The sequence below is a fragment of the Herpailurus yagouaroundi genome, unplaced genomic scaffold (assembly GCF_014898765.1).
Source record: "Herpailurus yagouaroundi ecotype Mexico unplaced genomic scaffold, PumYag 184, whole genome shotgun sequence".
NCBI lineage: Eukaryota > Metazoa > Chordata > Mammalia > Carnivora > Felidae > Herpailurus > Herpailurus yagouaroundi.
The window spans coordinates 31,866,260-31,890,289 of NW_024412415.1; the positions used below are offsets into that span (position 1 = coordinate 31,866,260).

Here is a 24,030-nt window from a genome sequence, read left to right on the forward strand (position 1 = left end):
CAGCTGTGTTTCCTCAACAAACAAATGTTCCCTTTAAACGGTTCTGAGGAGGAGCGGATGGTAATGAGCGAACATCTGGCCCGGCGGCACACTTTCGTTTTTGGCAGCTCTGGAGCCCGCCAAGTGACTATTCCCTAATGTTCACCGCGTCCCAGCACCTGTTATTCCCAATCAGGCTTGTACCAGTACGCCTCAATTAAGAGCAGATGCGGGGCTGAGCGCGGGGAGAGAGAACCCCCTTCCCCAACGTCCCTCTGCTCTGCTCCGGCTCCGGAGACGTGGTCTGAAAACAGCAAGGGCACCAGCCTCTGCCTTTGCCCTTCCTCCTCGCCCCTTCCCCGCCCCCTCCCTGCCTCCTTCCCGCTCTGCCTCCCTCCTGCCTGCCTCCTTCCTTCCTTCCTTCCTTCCTTCCTTCCTTCCTTCCTTCCTTCCTTCCCTCCCCCAGCTACCTGTGTTGCCGCCTTTGGGGATGCAGATCTGGGTGACACATTCTTGCCCTCTAGTGACCCACAAGGTCCTAACCGACACGCGTCCTCCTTGCAACACGGGGGTCTGCCAACTTGTCTCTGAAGGGCCAGATGATAGGGAGGGGGCTCTGCAGGCCGCACGGTCTCCGTCACAGCTGCCCAACTCGGTAGCTGTGGCACCAGAGCAGCCACGGACGATACGTGCGTGAATGAGCATAGCTGTGTTCTGATACCATCGTATTTCTGCAAGTGCTTGGCAGGCTGGATTTCGCCCTCAGGTCGGAATTTGCGGAGCGCTCCTCTGTTCCAACACCCTGAATTGGGTGGTCACGTCTTGGAATATCTGCTGTAACTGTCCCTCCCACCCAGTGTAGCACTGAGCCCTACCTGCCTTCCTCCCAGCCACTGAGCGGTGACACCTGACCCGTGCTGGGCCACTCGGAGTCCTTCCCCCCGCCTGGGACCTGGGCTGAAGGCTGATCTCCCCGCAGCTGCGTGTGCCGTCCTCCTCCTGCCCTCTGGACAGAGAAGCAGAGGGGCAGCGCCTGAGGAGAGAGGCTGCCCGGAATCCCAGTGCCCTCTCAGACTCTGCCCCGTCCCTTCCTAAGCCCTGACTACCTCCTGGCCCTGTGTTCCCCCAAAGCCCCTGGGTCCTTATTAAGAAGTCTGCTTTTCTGTTTATGTTTGTTCAAGTTGGCACCTGCTTCAAGTAACGCATCCCGCACCACTTTCTGCCTCTGCACGCCTTTCGTGAGACTATGGGACATTCGTGCCCGGGCTCGCCCTGTGGCAGGTGCAGGCACTAGGGGGCTACGTCCTTGCCTTCCAGCAGCTGGTGGGTAACACATGCGTAGTGGAGGTGAACATCCCTGTTCCTCAGTCCAGCACAACCTGCCCTGTGCTGGGAAGGGGTGGGGAGGAGGAAGTGGGGGAATCCGAAGGCTTTGGCAGGGGAGTGGGTCCCCTGCCCAGGAGGGGCCTTGGAGAGTGAGTTGACTTTTCACTGAAAACATTAGGGGAAGCGGCATTCTCCAAGTCAGGTTCACAGAACACCAGTCCCGGGAGGGGTCGTACGGTATCCATTCTTCCTTAGCCCTAGACCTCCTATTCCATCCAGGTGACGATGTGCCCCTTAAAATTACTCACTCTTCCGGGCTCCCTTGCAGGAACGGTGGTCACGTGACACACTTCTGACCAATGGGATGTAAGCGGAAGTCTGCTGGGTGGAGGGGTGCTTCCCAGGTATGAAGGTTCAGACTCACTTTTGCTCTTCGCCTTTCTCCTTCTTCCTGCCTGGAAAGCCGCTGCGGAACCTGAAAGGGCTGTGCCAGTTTGCAGCCACGGGGATGAAAGGATGGCAGGGCGGGAAGCTAGAAGGAGCTTGGGATCCCAGTGCCGAGTCAGAGCCACCACATTGGCCCTGGACTGCCTCTTTCTGTACTGGGTCCTGGCCAGTTAGGCAGGGGGGGCGGGGGGGGGGGATAGTTCTCCTGCAGCTCAACACATTCCTAACTAATGCAGTGTTTTGTGATAAATGGGGGCTGTGGAAAAATTATGTCGGGTCATACCAGTTTCCACCATCAGAGGGTCACAAAATAGGTTAGTCAAGTTCTGAGAAATCCTAATGTAAATATAACAGTTGAACTCAATGTTTCCCAAGATCTTTGTCCACCAACAGCCGCCCCTGCCCCCCCCCCCCCCCCCCCCTCACTTCCAGGACACCCATGGAACACACTCCGGGAAACAAGCTGTGGAGGAAAGAGTATGGGCTTTGGAGTCAAGGAAGATTGGGGTCGAATGCTGTGTGGCTTTGCGCCTGATGTTTAACCTCTCTGATCGTGAGATTCCTACTCCATAAAGTGAGAGAGGGTCATGTAGATAAAGGATAATCCAGATAAAGCACCCGGTCCTGTACCTGGTTCCTAGTCTGTCATCAGCACTTCTCATTAACCATGCATCGTGTTTGGAAAGAATATGGCATTGGAGACGGAAGTCCTGGGCTGGAGAAATGGCCCCACCACTTGCTTCTGTGACCCTGGAGAAGGGACTCACTTCTCAGAGGCTGTGTGTCCTGAGCCGTGTGGCAGAGGTGATGATGTCCGTGTGGTGGAGAGGCCGTGTTTGAAGGTTCTGGCACAAGGGAGAGCCTCACTCAATGTCGGAGGCGGTGTCTGAGCCCAGCCCTGCCTCCAGCCCCTGCGGGCCAGCTCGGTCACCTCCATGCCCTGGAAGGCTACACGGCCAGCTTTTAGCTTAGGAGTTCAGGCGTGATTGCTTTTGAGTTTTCATTTTGTCAGCTGTCCGCTCTGCCTCCCAACCTGCATCCCGCCTTCCTCGGGGATGACCTCTGGGCCCGTCTGGGGACCCCCCCCCCACCCCACCCCGGGCAGCCCCTCTTCTCCAGCCCACTCTGTCGCCTCACCACCCATGCCCACCAAGCTAGTGCGGCACCCAGCCTCTCCCCGGGTGTTCCCCGGATCACGAGGTCCAGCGAGTGGTGGAGTCCTGGCGCGGCCATGTGGGGCCTTGGGGAATCACCTTCCCTCCGTGCCTCAGTTTCCTCCTCTGTGGGAGGAGGGGTTGGCAGTGAATGGTCTTGAAAGCAGAGATGAGGACACAATAAGACTTGCTTCCCAGGGACGTGAGGAAGATTAAGTGAGAAAAAATGTGCAAGCGACAACACGACATTCACTGGTCACCACTGGTCATCTTTTGTCTGCCCCGCTTCCCTCTGAGGCCTTTCGTGTCCTTAGGTACCCTCTCCCATCAGAGCTGAGAACTTCACTTTGTATGTAACACTCATCGCGTGCCAGGGGCTCCCTCCATGCCTTTCCTCGGTCTGGTCCTGGTCCCAGTCCCGGTCCCGGTCCCGATGGGACCCGCCACTGCTCAGAACGTGGTTGTGGGGCCACTGCGCCCCAGTAATGCTCTGCTCCAGTCCTGCCCACGGGCTGGGGTGTGGTGGAGAGAGGGCAGGAGTCAGGTACCATCTTGCTCATCCTAGGCATGAACTGATGTCCAAAGCTTAGAAAGAAATGCGCCCAAAGCTCACTGCCGCTCGGGTCCTTACCTCTTGCTTCTACCGCTTTCCACCCCGCTCAGGGCCTCTTGCTGGGCAGGGCCACTGTGGGAATGGCCCTTCTCCCAACTGGCTAATTCCATGAGGGAAAGTTGGGAAGGTGTTTGGGGCAGGGAGGGGACTGGTGTCAGAGAGGCTGATGGTCTTGGGCATCTTTCTTCCCAGGAAGAGAAAGCTTAGGCCACAGGAGCAGACCCAGCTCTGAGAGAGCAGACACCCCAAGGCAGGGCCAGCTCCAGTGGGCTCCCCCAGCTCTGTCCACCTGGCCCCACTCACTCACACTAGAGTAGGGGCTGTGGGGAGAAGAGGCTCTGTGATCCTCTGTGTAGCATGGAGGGGGGACAGGTGGAAGGTGGGGGAGAAAGAATACAGGAAACCAGTGGGGGAAGGATGCTTGTCCAGTGTCCTAGAGCAAGTCTACTGGTTCCCCGCCTCCCTACCCCCTTTTCCTCCTGAATGTTGGAGCCAGGGGCTCCCTGAGGAAGCCTCTGTGGTGAGCCACGTCCTCACTGCCACCTCCCCTCCAGGGCATCTGCTTTGGCTCCAGGCCCCGGGCAGGAGGGGACGCCAGGCTGCCCTGTGTCCGCGTTCATTGCGTGAAGGGGACAGGCAGTGGCACACGGAGAGCTGTCTGGCCAAAGACTCGTAGCTGCCAGCTACCTTCCCAACTTCAGTGCCCCCAAGAGGTGAGGCAAGGCCCTGGGGTTGCTGCACTGGGTTGGGCTCTCTATGTGGTACCTCTGTCTCCCCATAAAGCTCAGAACTGCTTTTCCCAGAATTCCCTTCCCTGCAGGGTTTAAGCTGGCAAGATTTGCAAAAAGGGAGTCCAGAGCCCGGGGTCGGGCCAAACACACAGAGGTGCCCGGTGGGCCCAGCTTGTCATCGGTCCCCTCCTGTCCCAGCTTGGATTCCTGCCTGTGGGCTTTGGTAGGCATCAGTGGCCCCCAGGCCACCACCATGCGCCTCCACAGGCCAGCAGGGCCACTGTGGGACCTGTCTCCACGGCCCCCTTCTCCAATTTCCCCACAGGCTGCGGCCTGCCTACCACGCCACAGCCTGGATTCCGTGCATGCATGGGGAGTGAGTGGCGCCACTGGAACATGGCTCTTCCCTGTGGGAGAGGCCGTGGGGTGTAGTGGCCAGAAAAATCCAGGCCTCAATGCTTGCCACCTGTGAGAGCTCAGAGTCACTGCCCCCCGCCCCACCACGGAGGTTCAATTTCCCCATCCAGAAAATTTGAATAACGGTACTTCTCCCCAGGGTGGTCGCGAGGGTTTCAGATCACGTCGCAAGCCCCTGGCCGCAGAAGGTTCCCCCAAAGGGTCAATGGTACAATCACCTCTTATTATATGAACATTCATATTACTTCTAGAACATACGTCCCTTTCACAATGAATGTACTTAAGAAAAACATGCCAGGAAAGAAAAATGGAACTTTAACACCAAGTGTCTGCCGTGCCCCAGCCCCAGCCTCCTATGAGCCTTGCCCTTTGAGGAACTCACTCGGTTTCTGTGACCGGTCTGAGAGCTCCTCTATACCTGGGTCTAAGAAATGTCACTGTTCTTTACTGTCCGAAATCAAGCTCAGCCTGAATCCACATGCCCTTACAGTTGGTCGTAAGGGCCAATTTCGTGTGTTTCTACAGCATCCTATTTTTTCCCACTCCCTTCCCAGATCTTACAGGAAGTCTGACCACATAGCATCCCGGGACATAGGGCAGGGCCTGGCCTGAGTCCTGGCTGTGGCTGTTGACAACGTCACTGCCTCTTCCTCTGCAGACGATTATGTGGGGCCTGGTCTCTTTCCTGTGTCCCCTGCTGTGTGGGGCTGGCCAAGTGCCCATCCATCTAAGATGGGCTTAGCTCCCAACTCAGAATGGGATTTGCTTTTTGGGATTTGCTAAGAGGGATGCTAAAATGAGTTTGTAGCCATTGCTCCTGCAAGTGTCACCTCTAAAGTGGAAGGGGTCGGAAGAAACCACAAAGGCTTCGAATCTTGAAGGCTCTCGGAAATCCATTAAGATGCAAGCCCCCCGGTGGCAAGTGGCCATGTGATTGATCACCCACTTGATAGATGGTTTATCCTTAGTAGTGACCACATGATCTATCAGAGAGAAAGAGGGGTCATTAGTAATTATGCTGGGAAGCGAGTATAAATCAGGCCTTTCCCAGGCAGCCTTGGGTGTGTGGTTACCCATTTGTTGAGAAAGGGTATCTATTATTTGTATCTCATTAGCTCCTGTGGACGGCTGGGCAGGTTTCGTGGTCTCTAAACTGCAAACGTACAGAAAAAAAGGAAGTGATGTTGAGAGTAGACAGGTGATGTGCCCAAGACCAGGCAGACAGTTAGAAGCAGCCTCTGGGCTTCTATCTGGGTTCTGTCCTCCACAGCCCTTGTCTCTGGCCCAGCCCTTCATCAGGCTGGCTCATAGGTCCCCTGTCTGTCCAGAGAACCTCCAAGGGATCCAGTCCTCAGAGCTGTTCCTAGCATCAGGCCAGAAAGGGACACATCTAGAACTTTTAAGGCAGAGGCTACAGGCACAGGGATCTTTATGGTGTGGCTGAGGAGAAACCCCGGCCTGAAGTGGGGGACTGGATGAGATGACCTCTGAGGACATCACCACTAGGAAGAGAAGCGAACTCCTGGACTCCACCTGGATGCCGAGTGCTGCATTGTGCTGTGAACACCACAAGAGGGCGCCCTTGCACCAAAAAAGACAGCTATCTGCCTTCAAAAGTTCTCCCAAAGCCACCGAGCCAAAAAATAAAAAAAAAATCCCTTTTCACTTTTTGTTACTTGTCTGATCAGTCTTCTTTTTCATTTTGAAACAATGTCGTACATAAATGAAAGTTGCAAGTGCAATACAGGTCATTTTTGCCCCGAACCATTAGGAGTAAGTTGCTGAAATGACTTCCCAGATCCACCTAATTCTTTAGTGTGTGTTTCCTACAAACAAGGACGCACTTTTGCGGGAAATATACACTAAAGAATTTGGTGAACTTGGGGTATCATTCCAGCAACTTACTCTCAAGGATGTACTCTAACCAGGCAACAGCAGAGTAATGTCGAAACATCATTGCCACCTAATGTTTAGCCCCCATTCATGTTGTGTCAGTTTCCCCCAGGATGTTCTTTGTAGCAGAATGTCCAGATAAGAAACATTCCTGCACTTGTCAAGTCCCTTTAGCCTCCTTTGGCTAGAACTGTTCTAGAACAGTTCCTTGGTATTTCTTTGACTTGTATGACCCCCACGCTGTTGGAGGAAGTCCCGTAATTTGGAGTTTTCTGATGTTGTTCATGATTATATTCAGGTCCTACACCGTCAGCGGGGATTCCACAGTGCTATTCTATGATGCTCTCTTCTCGTTACTTCTACCAGGTGGGGCTTCATTTCAGTTTGTCTTATTCCTGGTGATGTTCACTTTGATCACTTGATTTGGGTGCTATCTGCCAGACTTCTTCACTGAAACATTATTATTTTGTCCTCTGGAATTGATAAACATTTTGTGGGAAGTACTTTGATAGTGTGTAACTATCTTGTTCAATTTATTTAGTTAGTTACGTGAGTATGGAGTCATGGTTTCTTATTTTATTCGGTAGATTATAATCTGTTACCAACATTATATAATTTGGTGCTCAAATTATCCCAGATTTGCCTAGTGGGAGCCCTTTCAGGGTGACACCTGTGTCCTTTGGACACATCCCCATCATTCTTTGAGCATTTCCTTGCTTTCTGGAACCACAAGATGTCTTGGGCTCATCTTGTACTTCAATTTTGGAATTAGTCACCTCTCCAGGGAGCACTGGTTCTCCAAATAGGGAATGGGTTTTAGAAGCCAAGATCTGGGTGCTAGGTGTGCTTGTTGCTGTTGGGATGTTGCTGCTCCCAGGTGCTCACAGTGGTTAGAGCTAGGGAATACGTGTATATTTATACACCTGTTTACATGTTCCTATCAATATATACATGTTCGTATCTATCTATCTATCTATCTATCTATCTATCTATCTATCTATCTATCTATCTCTGTTATTTATACACGTGTTTACATGTTCCTATTAATACCTACATGTTCGTATCTCTCTCTCTCTATCCACCCATCCATCATCTATCTATCCATCTGGAAAACCATGAGTCTTACCTAGACTTTTAGTTCCAGCCTCCACCACTACCATTTGGTTCTCTCTCTTCCATGTTTGTAACTCACCTTTCTGACAGTGCGGAACCCACTGTCTTTAATAATTATCTCCCATTATCTTTAATAAATTTACATATCTAATCAATCCCCCACAGGTAGCCATGCTGTCACATCTGACAACACTCTCTCAAGATTCCCCCCACCCCCAACCCTGCCTCCGGCTCTGACACCCCTCCATGGGTCACTGCAACCACCTTCCTCCCCAGGGTTGCTGTCTTCCCCTGCTCACCAGGCTGCCCCCCGTGGGCTGCCCTCCTCACACCATACAGGCTCCGACCCCGCTCTCTGGGTGGCCTCCTCTGAGGTTCTGGAGCCTCCAGTTCCTGAACCTTCTAAAAACTCTGCAACGTAAGCCTGGTTGGCTCTTGGCTTTCCCCACTTGCGTTCGTATTCCATTGCCTTGGGTTCTGTCTTCCCGTATTTTGTTGCCACTGTTTCTTCTCTTGTTCTCCCAATCTTTATACTTTTTAAAACGTCGCTCTCTCTGGGTTTTTGTGGTGAGGCCTGAGGAGGCAGCCAAAGTGGATATGGGTATCTAATCTGCCATCTTGACTCATTCCTCTTGTCTATCTCACATGACAGATGGACTTTTTGGTTATCATCTGTGTCATCCCAGCTCCCCAGCCGGACTGTGAGACTCTAGCTGGGCATCTGGGACAAACTCAGCACATCTTTGACAGACAGATACGTCTTCTCTGCAAAGGACATGGCCAAGAGTGGGTCTGTGACGTGTTGCCATCCATCATTCCTTCAACACTGCACAAATTAAAGTGGCCCCACCAGGAATTTGACCCTGAGGGCCTAGTGACCTCATCCTGTGCCCTGGACATACTTCGATCAGCTCCAGTCTGCTCCTGGGCCCTGGGCAGCCCCTTGCAGGGGCCAGATGGTACCAGAGAATGGGCTGGGCTTTGCAGCAGTCATGAATGTATCAGCACAGTCCAGCTGCTCCCTTGCGTGCCCTTGGGTAGGCTTCCAACTGTTATGTCCCCAAATGTAAGATGGGGATGCTTATGCTCTTCTGTTTTCAGGTGTCTCTCCGCACCTGTGTGGTTGGGGCCATGTGGCTAGTTCTGACTGATGACTTATGAGCGAAAGTGACATGTGTATTTTTGAGTTTGATCAGGTAATCACTGATGCAGGACCTCCCCGCCCCCCCACCCCCCCAGAGCCTTCCTCCCTCTGCTGGTGTGGTCAGCAGTGTTTCACGTGGTGCCTGTTCTTTCATCCTGAGTCTTACCCCAGCCATCATGCAAGGTCATAAACGAGAGACAAACACAGGGTAGGCTATGGAAATGTGAGGGTTCTTTGTCACCGCAGCATAACCTAGCTTTCCTGACTGATGCACCCCACAGAGCTGTGAGGATTCAGTGGTAACATGTGACTGTGTGCACTAGGCTTTCAGCAGGTGCTCCCCAAATGTGATCTCTTTGGGGGTTCAAGGAGACCGGAGAGAGAGGGTGTGACTCAGGCAGCCCGTTCCATATCAGACACAAGAGTGAAAGATCAGCAAGGGGACTGACCTGGCCACTCTTAGGGGCAAATAAACCCACATTTTTTCAGCTCCCAACTCGGTGCTGGGCTCATTGATGTGCATCGAGCCCCTACTGTGTGACAGGCTGATGTTCATGATATAGGGAGCCACCGTCTGTTTGGGGTCGCAGACACAAGGGACCATCTCGTGTAATGCGACAAGTGACAGGAGCACGGAGCAGTGGGGTGCTGGGTCCCCCTGGAGACTTCGTTGAGAGCAGCAGGCCTCCTTTCTGAGAAGTCACATACAAGCATCTGTGCACACACCCACACATTTCTGCATACACTTTCAGGGGGTTCAGGCCCAGGTTAAAATGCCTGAGCCGGGGATGCCCAGAGGCCTGGGTAGCTGACAGGCACCTGGCCACATGTGGCCCTGGGGAATGTGGGAGGAGCCACCAAGGCTGGGTTTCTATTCCCAGGAGCATATAGTCTAGGCATGGGGAAGAAAATCACCAGCCAGGTAAAGAGCAGTGGCCTCTGGGAACGGGGTCCTGGCTTGGGTTTGGGGGGGATTCAGAGATGATAGCCAAGCGGGGGGCGGGGGCAGGGGTATGCACGGGCACAAATCACCTTGAACTTCACAGTCACTCCCTCCTGTCAGTCTGAGAAGCCCCCTGAGCCTCCACGTACTCACTGTGAGGCTGGGTGGGAGGGCACAGCAGCTGCCATCAACCCCATCCCACAGGGGGAGAAACTGAGGCTCAGAGAGGGGAGCGATTTCCTCAGTTTAGCTCAATTGCACAAACCTTTCCTGGTGGCTCCTGTGCGTGGCAGGTGCTGGGTGTGGCAGGTGCTGGGTGTCTGTCCACCACTGGAGACCAGTCGTGTAAGTGATAAATCAACAACAGGGACAGTTGTGGAGCTGAGGGTGATGGTGTTCTTGTGGGGGAGGGGAATGTTGACATGTTTTGGCCCCATATTCACCAGTTTAGTCCCTCTGGGAGGAAGGGAGTCTATCACAGAGTAGACAGATGGACAAAGGGAAGTGTTTCTTTCTCTCTTTTTTTAATGTTTTATTTATCTTTGAGACAGAGAGAGACAGCATGAGCGGGAGAGAGGGAGAGAGAGAGAGAGAGAGAGAGAGGGAGAGAGAGAGAGAGACAGAATGCAAAGCAGGCTCCAGGCTCTGAGCTGTCAGCACAGAGCCTGACATGGGGCTCGAACTCACAAACTGTGAGATCATGACCTGAGTTGAAGTCAGATGCTTAGCCAGCTGAGCCCCCCAGGCGCCCCTGGAGGGAAGTGTTTCTGGCAGGAGGACCAGTGGGCCAAGTGTGGGCAACAGAGGGCATGTGAGGGCACAGGGTGCGCTGTGGGGGCTGTGGGGTGGTGGAGGCTGGGCAGGGTCCCCACAGCAGGAGGGCAGCGGCCGGAGAGGCCTGGGTGTGTGACATTCTCCTTTCAGGAACCGTGTGTTTCTCAGCACCGGGCCTGGAGCTCTCTGGCAGGGCGTCCCCACCACCCCGTCACCCGAAGGCCTGGACCAGGTGCCTTGATTTGATCCCATTCTGCATTTCTGTGGGCTGATAAGGCCTTTACCCACCTGCGACGGCATCCTGGCATTGTTGTGAGCAGGAATTAGGCCCAGGCTCTGCCCCTAACTTGCCACGTGACTCTGGGCCTCCGTTTGCTCCTCTCTGAAATGGGGATAACTCAGACACTTGCCCTGACTGCCCCACGGGAGCCTTGTGAGGCTCAAATATGGAAGTGGGGATTTAAAGGCCTTTCCGAACCTGCAAAGTCCTACAAGAATGGAAGTTCATTTCAGGGATAATTTCCACCCTTCCCAGAGAGTTAGGCAGGACAGAGAATATTATCCCCATCTTACAGATGAGGACTCTGATGCACAAAGATATTAAGTGGCTTGCCCGAGGCCCCACAGGGAGTGAGCGACAGAGGCAGGATCACAATGCTGGGACTCCGGTCTAGTCTCCGCTTTGCCAATCGCTTCCGCACAAAATCCCCACGGAAAGAATATCTCTGTGAATTCTACGCAGCTGGAAATACTTCTCCAGCCCTCGGGGTCCACCGTCCTGGCAGCAAATGAGCAGGTCAGGGGACATCACCCAGAGGTATAACCAGGAGGCTGTGCCTCTACGCATCCTGACACACTGGAGTTTGGGGACAGAGGTGGAGCTGGAATCTGACAAGATGTGGCCGATGTGGTTAACGTGGCTGCACATTCTAGCAGACTCAGGCCCTACTGATCATGAAAGGGGCCTTGCCCTCAATTCCATGTGCCCAGGAGCTGGTGACTCATGGCGCCCTTGGTCTGTGGTTGTGAAGTATGCCATCCGTCCATATGTGCCTCAAACACAGCCCCTGTGCAGCCACCTGTGACTAAGCCCGCCTCGGTCAACAAGCAAGGCAACATGCTGGGGACAGTTGGTGGGTGAAAGCTGTCGAGGATATTGGGGGGCTGTGTGTTTTTTCTGGCACCAGGCTCAGGGTGACTAAGGGAGGCACACGTAACCATAAACACAACCCCCCCCCCCCCCTTGCACCGTCTTAATAGTCTCCAAAACATTTTCCCACACTGATCTCGTTGGGCTCTGCAGCTATATGTGGTAAGCTAGGGTGGGCAGAGCTATCCACTCTGGGGTGCCAGTGCAGGGACCGCCAAGGGCTGTGCTAGGCCACTCCTTGCCAGTCCCTTGCCTGTGGCAGACATCACTAATCGATCACATCGCTCTCCCTTTCCAGTCCAGAATCTTTCTCCACACAGCCCTTTGGGCAGCAGTTGATTGAGGACTGGCATCCCTGGGGCAGGGGACGGAGGTGAGTTACCTAAGCAGCTGGCTGACGTGGCCCAAGGCTTGTCAGTTTCCCATCTGAGACAGGAAGATGGACCAGAAGTCCTGTGTCTCTGTGGAATGCTCTGTTGACAAGTCCTGTCTCATGCTTCTCTGCTGCCTTCCACCCCACCGTAGCTCTGTCTTGTGACCGCTGAGGGACCCCGTGATGGTCTCCTCTCCACCTCCAGTAAGTCGGGGGAGCTCATCAGCACGCCCTTCCTGGAGTTCTCTGCTCAAATGCTCTCAAAGACTCTTCACAGCGTTCCCAAGAGACCCCGGCTGCAGCGTGCCCAGGACCTTCAGCTCATCACCCAGTGCAACTCCCAGACTCCCCTTTACTCAGCCGAAGGGAATGTTTGACCCTGTGTGTGGCCTCCCCTGAGGGAGCAGCTGAGAAAGATTTTGGCACCCTCCCCTCTCCCTGCCCCCGATCCTGGCTGATTAGGTTCATGCTGAATTCTAGGGAGTGGACCCAGGTGGCTGGGCTTCCCCACGGCTGCCCTCACACTGAAAGGCCTTGAGCTGTTCCACCTGGAACAGAGTAGGGACTGCTGGGATGGCTGGAGGAGGGACGGCTTGTGTTAGAGGGACTGCATGGGCCCATGGGGAAAGAGACTGTGAGTTCAAAGCCTGGCTGGGTCTCTGACTAGCTGGTGACAGCAGGTGAGTGGCTTAGTCTCTCTGAGCCTCAGTTTCCTTGCCTTAAAACGGAGCTAGTAATCACAAAAAGACAAGAACTGTAGGATTCCACTTACCTGGGTGCCTAGGGTGGTCGGACCCAGGGGGACAGAAAGTAGGCGGGGAGGATGGTTTTGGCGGTTTGCTTTGCGAGATGAAAGGGTTCTGGGCACACAACCACGTGACTATATCAACACTGCTGAGCGGTGCACTTAAAAATGGCTAGGACGGTGACTTATACTTCATGCGTATTTTACCACAAGGAATTATTTTTTTAATCTAAAAAAATGGAGTGAGAAAGAACATTTATATCGTGGGGCGGTTGTAGGACTTAAATGAGATGACCCCCCCCCCATCACTCTGCATGTGTGTGGTGTGGAAAGGTCACATGATGAATCCTGTCCCTTCAGGCTCTTTTCCTAAGAAGGGAGGTTGCTGCATGGAAGGGCTACCACGGGGGGGTGGTGAGCTTCTCGGCAGAAGAGGTGTGCAAGTGGAGGCCAGGTGGCTGAGCGCCGCTGTGGGGGTGGCCTTGGATCCTCTTCCAGCCCTGGATTTCGGGGGGGGTGTTCTGAGCTGCACCCATCTTGTCCTGCCCCACCTCCATCTGCTTGTGCCTCTGTCCTGCCCCTGCACCCACCGCCCATCCATACCAGGTCCCCAGCACCTGCCTCCCTGACAACAGCCTGTCCTGCAGGGGTGGAGCCAGCGAAGGCACAAGGGGCCACAGTGGGCTGTTTCCATCTCGACTCAGGCCCCCGCGAGCCTCAAGAGGGGCAGTTGGTGGGGGAGAGCGGGGTCAAGGGCAAAGCGTGGGGGGGGGGGTCAGAGAGAGGCGGACTCAAGCCTGCCCTCCCTTCTCTGCGTGCGGGCTGGATAACAACACCCCTTTCGTGGGGTCCTCGTGGTAGTAAATGACAGAATTGCAGGAAAGTGCTTGGAACCCAGTGAACTCTCGACAAACTGTAATTTATATAAATTGTTAGTTTTTGAGTGTTTAGTGGTGTGTGTATAATTTGTTTCTGAGAGAGAAGGATGGGGCAGGGGGGAGGAGGGGTTCCAGGCCCAACCACAGGAGCTGGATCCTTCCTGGGGTGAGGGACCTTCCACATGCCAACCAAGACCCCTGTCAGAACAGGTCAAGAGGCCCAAATACCCCTGGGGAGTCCCCCGAAGACCCCATCCCCTCATCTAGTCCTCCCTCAGTGGACAGAGGCTTGGAGGGCGGGCAGGGACTCCCCAGGAGCTAAATCTTCAGCTCAGGGCTCTGTCCTCGGCCCAAGGAGAGCCCCCTCTGAGCCCACTGTCCACACAGGGTTTGGGGGCTCTGGCCCAATGTGGCTTGAAAGCTGTCTCCATTTCCTCTGTCCCAGGGGAGTTCACTCAACCATTGGAAGTCTCAGTGAAAAAGAACCCCCTGACAGGTGTCAGAAAGCAATTTAGAAGTGACAGCTCCCAGGAACAGTGTTGGAAAACCCATCACAGGACAGCCTGGGTCTCACCTGGCAGGCGAGAGTGGGGAGCACCCGTGGTAATCAGGTCTCCAACTTCCTATGAACCTTCTATGGGAGGAAGCCAGGCGGTCAGGGCCCAGCATGGTCAGGGTTCAAGTGACACAGAACCTGGACCAGTCCCACTCGTTTCCCATATTTGCATGATGGCAGCCAGCGACGAATGTACAGTCACAACAAAATCATTATTTTTATTTTTCTTTACTTAAAAAAAACGTTAACGTTTGTTTATTTTTGAGAGAGAAAGAGAGAGACAGCGTGAGCAGGGGAGGGGCAGAGAGAGAGAGAGGGAGACACAGAATCCGAAGCAGGCTCCAGCCCCCCAGCTGTCAGCACAGAGCCGGACATGGCACTCGAACTCACAAACCACGAGATCATGACCTGAGCCAAAGTCAGGTGCCTCAACCGACTGAGCTATCCAGGTGTCCCCAAATCATAATTAAAAAATTTTTTTTTCAACGTTTATTTATTTTTGGGACAGAGAGAGACAGAGCATGAACGGGGGAGGAGCAGAGAGAGAGGGAGACACAGAATCGGAAACAGGCCCCAGGCTCTGAGCCATCAGCCCAGAGCCTGATGCGGGGCTCGAACTCACGGACCGCGAGATCGTGACCTGGCTGAAGTCGGACGCTTAACCGACTGCGCCACCCAGGCGCCCCTAAATCATAATTTTTAAAAAGAGCTAATATTTCTTGTGCTTGCTCTGGGTTATAACACTGCCCCGGGTGCTTCCACATAGATTGATTCTCTTTTCTCGATCTTCATCACAGCAGTGAAGCAGACACTTTTACTCTTCCCATTTTCCAAGGGAGGAAATGGAGCTCAGAGCAGGGAAACCAAGGCACGAAGATGGCAAGTGAAGGGTTGGGATCGCGGACCCCACCTCTTACCCCCTCTAAAAATCTGCTGGACACGGGATATGAGCCCCTGGCTCAGACACTTCTTGTGGGGGTCAAACCAGCGCGTGCAAAGTCACTCAGGAAACTGTGAATGGAGTTATTACTAAAATAACAAACTCCTTTAGATTTCCTCAGAACCAAACAGAACCATCCCTCTTTTTCTTCAAGAACGATCACTAGGGCCCAGAGGAGGCCAAGGAAGGGTTCAATGACCACTGTCTCAGAGTGGAAGACACAGGCCACGTTGGAACCAGACTGGACTCCCTGAAACCAGTCAGCATTGCTTTGATCCGGGTAGAACTCGTTTGATCCAGTTAGATTTAGTCGGAATCTGTTTGACGAGTCCTGAAGGAGTGTGATCCAATCAGATCATGTTAGAACCAGGTTTTATCCTGACCTGGTTAGAATCAGAATGAGCCAGACCTAGCTTGGACTGGTTAGAAGTGGTCTGAGCCTGTTGTGACTGGTGTGAAACAGCCGAAACCTATCCGGAATGGCGATAAACCCCGGCTCTGGTTTCACAGGAGCAGCTCCGAGAACATCTCGGAGATCGGGGAGCAGTGGCATACGATGAGGAAGTGTGGAGTAGGCCGGTGGGGGTAGCGGGAGCCAGGCCTGGCCCTGCCTGGGGAGGGCCTTGCATGCCACGCTGGAGCCTATGATGTCATAGCCGTGCTCACACCACGTATAACCCTCCGGAGTGTTGCGTAGGCCACATGGCTGTAAATCAGTTAGCCTCTTGCTCAATGATTAATGGGAGGGAAGTTTTCATCACTTGTTCTGGGTAAATGATTGCATATGGAAGCACATCTTTGATTGTATGAGTTCTTGCTGGAGCATGAAGTTTCTTGGAGAGGGTTCCCTGTGCAATGTGGAGCCCCTGCGGCCCTCCGTGCCCCCACCCCCCTGCAACGTACATCCTGCTCCCTGCGTCCCCCTTGCTGTCTCCTCTTTCCCCCTCCCTCCCCAGCTTTGTCTCTCCAGGAGTCTCCGTGGTATCTTCCCAGGCCAAAGGGCTCACCCAGGGCCCAGGATGAGGTGGTGTTGGCCAAACCCAGGGCCAGTTGTGCCTTGTGGACAAGTGTGACGGCACAGGACAGAGAACGACCTGCCACTGTTTGGGGCCAGAGGTGATCTACACAGTCCAGGCCCATCTACAGACAGGGAGCTGGGAGGAGAGAGGGGCTGGGGTACCCTGGAGGGTTCCCACAGAAGCAGGTCGAGGAAGCCACAGGTGACTCCAGATATGAGTCCAAAGTAGAAACCCAGCTGGTCAGAAATTCTCTGCAGTGGCACCGGGGTGGCTCAGTCGGTTGAGCGTCCGACTTCAGCTCAAGTCATGATCTCACAGTTTGTGAGCTCGAGCCCCGCATCGGGCTCTGTGCCGACAGCATGGAGCCTGGAGCCTGTTTTGAGTTCTGTGTCTCCCTTTCTCTCTGACCCTCCCCTACTTTCTCTCTCTCTCTCAAACATAAATAAACATTAAAAAAATTAAACAAAAAAGTTCTTGGGAAGATCCTTCAGAATGCACATAGGCCAGACCCTCCTCTTCCCAGAGGCCTTGAGCGGAAGGGGCTGGCTCTGGGCCACACAGCCAGGACAAAAAGAGCCTCCGGCCCCCAGACCAGAGCACTACCTCCCTCAGGAAGTGGGGCCTGTCTTTAGGGCTTTTCCATCCATCCTGCCCACAGCCGGAGCACCAGCCTGAGCCCTCTCGAAGCCCCCCTGAGGGTCTGGGGGCTCCGATCAGCCATGGTGTTTAAGAGCATGGGGTCCTGCGGGCCGTGGAGCCAGGCAGACTTGGATCTGAGTCTGTGACCCTGCCTTACTAGCTGAGCAACCTTGGCTAAGAGTCTTCACCTCTCTGAGCCTCAGTTTACTCGTCCACAAAATGGGGATAATACTTGAAGTCAGCTCGTAGGATTGTTGGGAGTTTAAATGAACTGATGTGCAAAGTTCACGCTACAGGGTCTAGCTGTTCACTTACTGGTGAATCAACAATACTGTTAACATTTATAATAGTGATTATTGTTATCACTGAGCCCTTGCTTTTTGTCATAGAGGCCCTAGAAGATGACTGAGGACGCTGGTAGAGTACCTGTTCAGCACCGTCTTACTTGATGTGTGGCTTCAGTTTGCCCAGATATAAAGTGGGGTAAGTACCTCTGCTCTGCCTGCGCCCCAAGGTGGTTGTAAGAATCCAGAATGTGAAAGTGTTGTGCAAATTGCCAATTCTGGGGAACACGGAGATGACAGCCCACTTCTCTGTCCGGGATGCTGCCGGAAGTGTGGTCAGTGGTCACATGGCCTCCAGATCTCAGCCCCTGTAGCCGGGATCGGCTGCAGATAGCCACCTCGCCCGAGGTCGTGCCCTCCCCAGGGCAGCCTGCAGCCAGGGGATGAGACAGCAGGGGGCACAAAGACCCAGCCATTTGGGTCCACAAGGGACACTGTTGGGCACTGGTTGGGCCTGTACCATCAGACCTGCATCGAGGTCTCTCTCTGCCCCCTACCTCCTCCCCCCCTCTTTCCTCTCACACGTGTTGACCCCTCGTAACACCTTGCACCCCAAACTTCACCCCCAACTGCTTTCGGGGAACCCCGCCTGCAAAAACTATGTAAGAAGGTTGTCTTGCTAACACCACTATCCTCATTACACAGAGAAGGCAGCCCCTGGGGCCCAAACCACCCACCCCTGAAAAACAGGCCCTTTAACGGTGGCTCAGATTCCCAGAAATCCGGAAATACAGTTCAGCTGGGAGGGAGGCTGTCCAAGTTGAGTTTTGTTAGAGTTGCAGGTGAAGCTACAATGCGGGATAGAAGGTGTGTGGAGCTACAAAGCTAATACGCACCTCTTTCCAGAAGGCCCTACTCAGGGAGCCTGGGCAGTGAGTGTGTCCCACGGCGATGGCCAGTCCTCGGTCCCTGGGCAAACCCCCACCTCTGCTGCTGCCAGTAGAGTCTTCACAGCTCACGGCGAAGTGGGGAAAGTTGGACAAAGCGCTGGATCTTAGGGGAGAGATTATGCTGGTCGTAATTGTCTGTGGTTAGTATGACTACACCATGCTGAGAATAGAGGGTAGCTTGTTATCTCTTTTGATCACTTCACTTGGCCAAAGCGGCTCCACCCGGAAATCTAGGTCTGAGGGCCACTGACGGGTCCCAAATCACCTGAGCGGGCTTCCTGTCCTGCTGGCCGAGAGGTCTGACCGCAGGCAAGGACCAGCAGCCTGCTGACCTTGGCCTAGCAGACAAGGTGGGCACCTTGGCCGTGGTTGTGTCCAGGACGGTCAATGGCTTGCCGATCATCCTTCTTGGGGCCTCAGCCCCCTCCAAAAATTGAGCTGCAGGTGGGGTGACCTCAGGTCCCTTCCTGCCTTTAAGATGCCCACAGTGAGATCCTCAGAGGAGAATTCCAGAAGGAGGGGCCAGTAAGGACCGGCAGGCTGTGGGTGTCTGGCCCTCAGCCCCGTGCTTCAGGTCCCGCCAGAGAAGGAATGAGGGCCAGGTGGGTCAACAGCACCCCCGCGTGAGCGGTGAGCCCCCATCATCACTCCTGGACTAATTGCCACCCCACCCGCCCGCCAGGTGCCCGCCCGTGTGTCCCCAGCTCTGGGGCTGCTATTAACGACATGTTGCAGCAGCTTTACGAAGCGTGGCTCGGAACAATTTTACACCTCATTTGATTTATGTTCCCGGATTCGCTCCTCTCTCAGAGACTCCCTCCCTCTGGAGAGACAGCATGTGTCATCCGCTCCGGCTCTCCTGCGTTCCCACAGAGCCAGTCTCTGCGTCAGGAAGGGCCGGCCTCAGACCCTAGGTCCTGAGCAAACAATCCCGTGACCTGGCTCTTCCTCCAGGGCTTTCTTCCAGATGTGTGTCCCTGAGCCGGGACACCTGTGACTGAGGCCTTCGGAGGTGGGCTTAGCCACGACAGAATCCCCGAGCAACGAAAGCCCTTGGGGATTGGTTACCAGCACACCCGCATCTTACAGATGGGGAAACTGAGAGGGGGAAAGAGTCCTCGGTGTCTTCAAGACCCTTCTGAAGGCCACATGGCCAGTCTGTGGCAGACGCCTGCCTCCCCTCTCAGCAGTAAAGAGGGCTGGTCCTCACAGGGAGTCACCAGGTCAGCTGTGAGCCAGCCTTCCCGCCAGTAGGACCTGCTGGACTGGACTCTTTGTCCAGACAGTGTCCTTGACGTAGGCTGAAGAAATGGACGAGCAACAGGGCCATCTGGTCCACCTCCCTCATTGCAGAGGGAAGGCAGGGAGGGTGGGAGAGGAAGAGTGATTCCCTGCCAAGCACACAGCCAGTAGGATGCAGGGTGGGCTAGAATGCTGGCTTCACGACCCTGGGATCTTATCCCCTTCTCCCTAAGAGGCAAGAACGTTCCTACAACCACGTCTTCTCATTCACTCACTTTTGAACGGCTGCCTCTCAGGAACCAGGCTTGGTGTTAAGCTCAGAGGACGCGAGGATGGACCAGACAGAGAAGCACCCGGCTGTCCCAGCCCAGTGTAGTGAGGCCGCGAGGGAACGTGTGGGCCCCAGCAGTGGACCCCTCCCTCTGCTCAGCGAACTCCTGCCATGGGGAATGTTGCTTGCAGGGGAACCCACTGCCCACCACAGAGGCCGGTAACCCGTAATCCCAGCCGCCCTTGAGATACGTGAACAAGGTTTGACCCGTTAGATATACCCGTCCCAGGTTGTACTCAAGCTGGTGACATGAAGAGAGAGGGGACAAGGATATTCTCTGTGGCCACAGGGCTGGGGCAGTTGCACTAAGATCGAGTGCCCAGAGGCAGAGGTAATACTGGTGACATGGGTGGTGCGGGCCACGTGTCCCCGCAGCCAGTTCTGGCTCTTCGTGAGGGTGATAGTTCCCACTAGCATGATACCCCGACCCACCTGGAGGACAGGGGAGGCTCTCCGTATTCATCAGAGATAACTTCTGATTTCGGAAACTTTCAAATCTATACGAAAGCAGAATAGCACCAAGAACCCCCACGTGTCCATTGCCAAGCTACGAGATTCACCAACATTCACCATTCTTTTTTAATTTTTTAAAATGTTTATTTACTTTTGTGAGAGAGAGGGAGACAGAGTGTGAATGGGGGCAGGGCAGAGAGAGAGGGAGACGCAGAATCCGAAGCAGCCTCCAGGCTCCGAGCTGTCAGCACAGAGCCCGATGCGGGGCTCGAACTCACAGACTGTGAGCTCATGACCTGAGCTGATGTCAGACGCTTAACTGACCGAGCCACCCAGGCGCCTCTAACATCCTGCCATTCTTGTTCGTCTTCCCTCCTGTAGAGTTTCCAAACACTTCTTTCCTCAAAACATTTTAATTAAGAGTTCACTTTTCAGCAGAGTTTTAGGTTTACAGAAAATTTGAGCAGGTACTACCACGGATTCCCCTAAACTCCATCCCATACCCAGTTTCTCCTACTATTAGCATCTTACATTAGTATGGTACGTTTGTTACAAGTAACAAACCAATGCTGATATGTTGTTATTAAATCGAGTCCATACGTGATCAGACTGCCTTAGTTTTTCATCAGTGACCTTTGCCTGTTCAGGATCCCTTGCAGGAGACCACATTATGCTTAGCTGTCAGGTTTGGGGAGCCCTTCTGGGTTGTGATAGTTTCACAGACTTTCCTTGATTCTGATGATCTTAAGAGTTTTGAGGAGGGGCTTATCGGGTATATTGTAGGTTTCCTGCTCTGGGGATTTGTCTACCGTTTTTCTCATGATTAGATTGGGGTTATGGGTTTGGGGAAGGAGGATCACAGAAGTAAAGGGCTATCTTCATCATGCCGTATTAAGGGCATTGTACTGTGATAATGTGATATGATAAGATATACGTCTTTGATCTTGTCCCTGGGTCCTGAAACCAAGCTCCTAAAACCCCCCCACTTTTCTGAGTGATAGGAGCACCTTCTGCTAAAATATTTAGTCCTTGTCCATGGTTCCTGACACAAGACCTTTAAGACCCTTGGGACCTCCTGAGTGATGGGTGTCTTTGTATGCTAACCGGATGGCTGTGGTTGACAAATACGGTCTTTCTTGCCAGAAAGACCGAGGCAAGATGGGAAGGTAGCAGCTCTCAGTCCCACCCTACCCCCATCCTCTGGGGCAAGGAGAGGGGCTGGAGATTGACTTAAATACTTGATAGTGCCTACCTGCTAAAGCGTCCATAAAAATCCCTAAACGATGGAGTTCAGAGAGCTTCTAGGTCAGTAAACACATCCATGTCCTGGGATGTCCATATGGCAGGGAGCGATGTACCTTTGCTTCAGGACTCTTCTGGACTTCGTCCTCTGGTCCTCTTCAACTGGCTGTTCCTCTGTACCCTTTATAATATCCTTTCTGATGCCACCAGTAGATGTGTTTTCCCAAGTGCTGTGAGTTGTTCCAGCGAAGTATCAAATCTGAGGAGAACAGAGTGGGAAACTTCAGTTTGCAGCCCAGTCACGGCGAAGTGTGGGTAACCGGGACACCCACTCCTTGTGATTGGTGTCTGTGGTGGGGGAAGTTCTGTGGGGCTGAGCCCTTCACCCATGGCATCCGTGTCAACTCTGGGTCATCAGTATCACAATTGAATTAAGCCGAAGGACACTCAGTCGGTGTCTGTAGAAAATTGGCGAATTGCTTGGTGTGGAAAATCCACATATTTGGTGTCAGAGGTGTTGTGAGGAGAGCAACAGTTCACTCTTCAGACTCCCCGTTGTTTTTGATGACCTTGACAGTTTTGAGAAGTACTGGCCAGCTGTATTGTAAGATGCACCCCCCCCCACCCCGTTGGAATTTGTCTACTGTGTATCTCATGATTAGACGGGGGTTATGGGTTTGGGGAAAAACCCCAGAGGTGAAGTGCCACTCCCATTACAGTGTATTAAGTGTATGTGCCATCAACGTGATTTATTATTGATGTTGGCCTCGATTGCCCGCTGAAGTGGTGATCGTGAGGTTTCTCCACTGTTGGGTTACCCATATTCCCCCTTTCTGTACTGGACTCTTTGGAAGGAAGTCACTATGTGCAGCGCACAATTAGAAAATTAAGGACTTGTGATCCCACTCCTTTAAAGTGGGCACCTAGGGGCGCCTGGGTGGCTTAGTCGGTTAAGCATCCGACTTCAGCTCAGGTCATGACCTCGCGGTCCGTGAGTTCAAGCCCTGCGTCGGGCTCTTGTGCTGACAGCTCAGAGCCTGGAGCCTGCTTCGGATTCTGTGTCTCCCCCTCTCTCTGCCCCTCTCCTGCTCGCACTCTCTCTCTCTGAAAAATAAACATTAAAAAAAATAAAAAATAAAGTGGAGAACTTACATAATTTGAAGCAACTTCCAGACATCCTATCTTTTTACTCCTAAACATGTCAGTATGTATCTCTCACATATGGACTTAAAAACCACACACCCAGCTACATTACCACTATGCCACCCAACACCGCCAACAATGATATCATTTAATATCCAGACCATGCTCAATTTTCCCTGATTGTCCGGAAAAAAGCATTTCTATGGCTGGTTTATTCAAATCAGAATTCCAAACAATATCCACCTGTTAGATTTGGCCAACATGCTCTTAAATGTCTTTGCACTTATAAAAGTTTTCCTTCCTTTTTTTGGTTGTGTGCCTCTTATTTCCTGAGGAATTAGGGTCAGTTCTTTTAGAGAATTTTCTACCTCTGGCCTTGGCTGATGGCTGTCTCATAGTTTTGTTTAATAACTCCTCTGGCCTCTGCATTTCTTGGAAACTGGTGGTTACATCAGAGGCTTAATCAGATTCAGGTTCGTTATTTTGGCATCATATCAGGACATATGAATGTCCAGATGTCCCTCTTTTCATGGTGCTGAAATTGACCAAGGGTTGACATGTTGTCAACATTTCTGCTCATGAGCTTAGCAAGTGCTGCTCATTGATGCCTAGACGGATAGCCTCTTAATAAATCCCTTTCCTTCTTTTTTTTTTTTAATTTTTTTTTTCAACGTTTATTTCTTTTTGGGACAGAGAGAGACAGAGCATGAACAGGGGAGGGGCAGAGAGAGAGGGAGACACAGAATCGGAAACAGCCTCCAGGTTCCGAGCCGTCAGCCCAGAGCCCGACGCGGGGCTCGAACTCACGGACCGCGAGATCGTGACCCGGCTGAAGTCGGATGCTTAACCGACTGCGCCACCCAGGCGCCCCTCCCTTTCCTTCTTAAAGAGAGGAGTTGATTTCTGTTGCTTGTAACTAAAAACTCTGCTGAATAAACGGATGTCCATTCTAGTGTGGTTTTTCTTAAGTTTATTCATTTTGAGAGAGAGAGAGTGAGGAAGGGGCAAAGAGAAAAGGAGAGAGAGAATCCCAAGCAGGATCCGTGCTGTCAGCCCAGAGCCCAGCACAGGGCTCGAATTCACGAACCATGAGATCATGACCTGAGCCAAAACTAAGAGTCAGACACTTAACTGACTGAGCCATCCAGGCACCCCAATCTTATGTTTTTTTCAACTCAACCTAGCAAATGTCTGATTAAGTGCCCACTCATGACATGGGCATAGCATGGAAGGTCTCTGGAGCCAGAGCTGCCTGAGTTGAGATCCTACTTCTACCACTAACTAGTGTATGCTCTGGGCATCTTTCCTCAACTTCCTCACCTGAACAAATGGGGATGTTGCTAATGATAGCAATGCCTAGCTCGTAAGGTTATCATCAGAAATGAAGTAGTTAATATATGCAAAGCCCTTAGAACACTGCCTAGCACACAGCAGGCATTCAATAATTCTTAACTGATATTACAGTAATACTACGAGTTACTTTATTTTATTTCATTTCAGAGTTCTCTTCCTACCTTTCCCACCCATCTTCTTGGGTAATTTCACCCATCC

The 24,030-nt window shown here is 52.9% G+C and overlaps 1 long non-coding RNA gene across 1 annotated transcript in view; it reads left to right on the plus strand.

Moving 5' to 3' along the window:
* Window positions 1-18,007, plus strand: part of LOC121041876 (uncharacterized) — a 46,465-nt gene extending 28,458 nt beyond the window's left edge. Inside the window, exon 3 of the long non-coding RNA XR_005795880.1 lies at window positions 17,224-18,007. This is a non-coding gene — a long non-coding RNA (uncharacterized LOC121041876). The remainder of the gene's footprint in view (window positions 1-17,223) is intronic.
* Window positions 18,008-24,030: the final 6,023 nt, after the last annotated feature.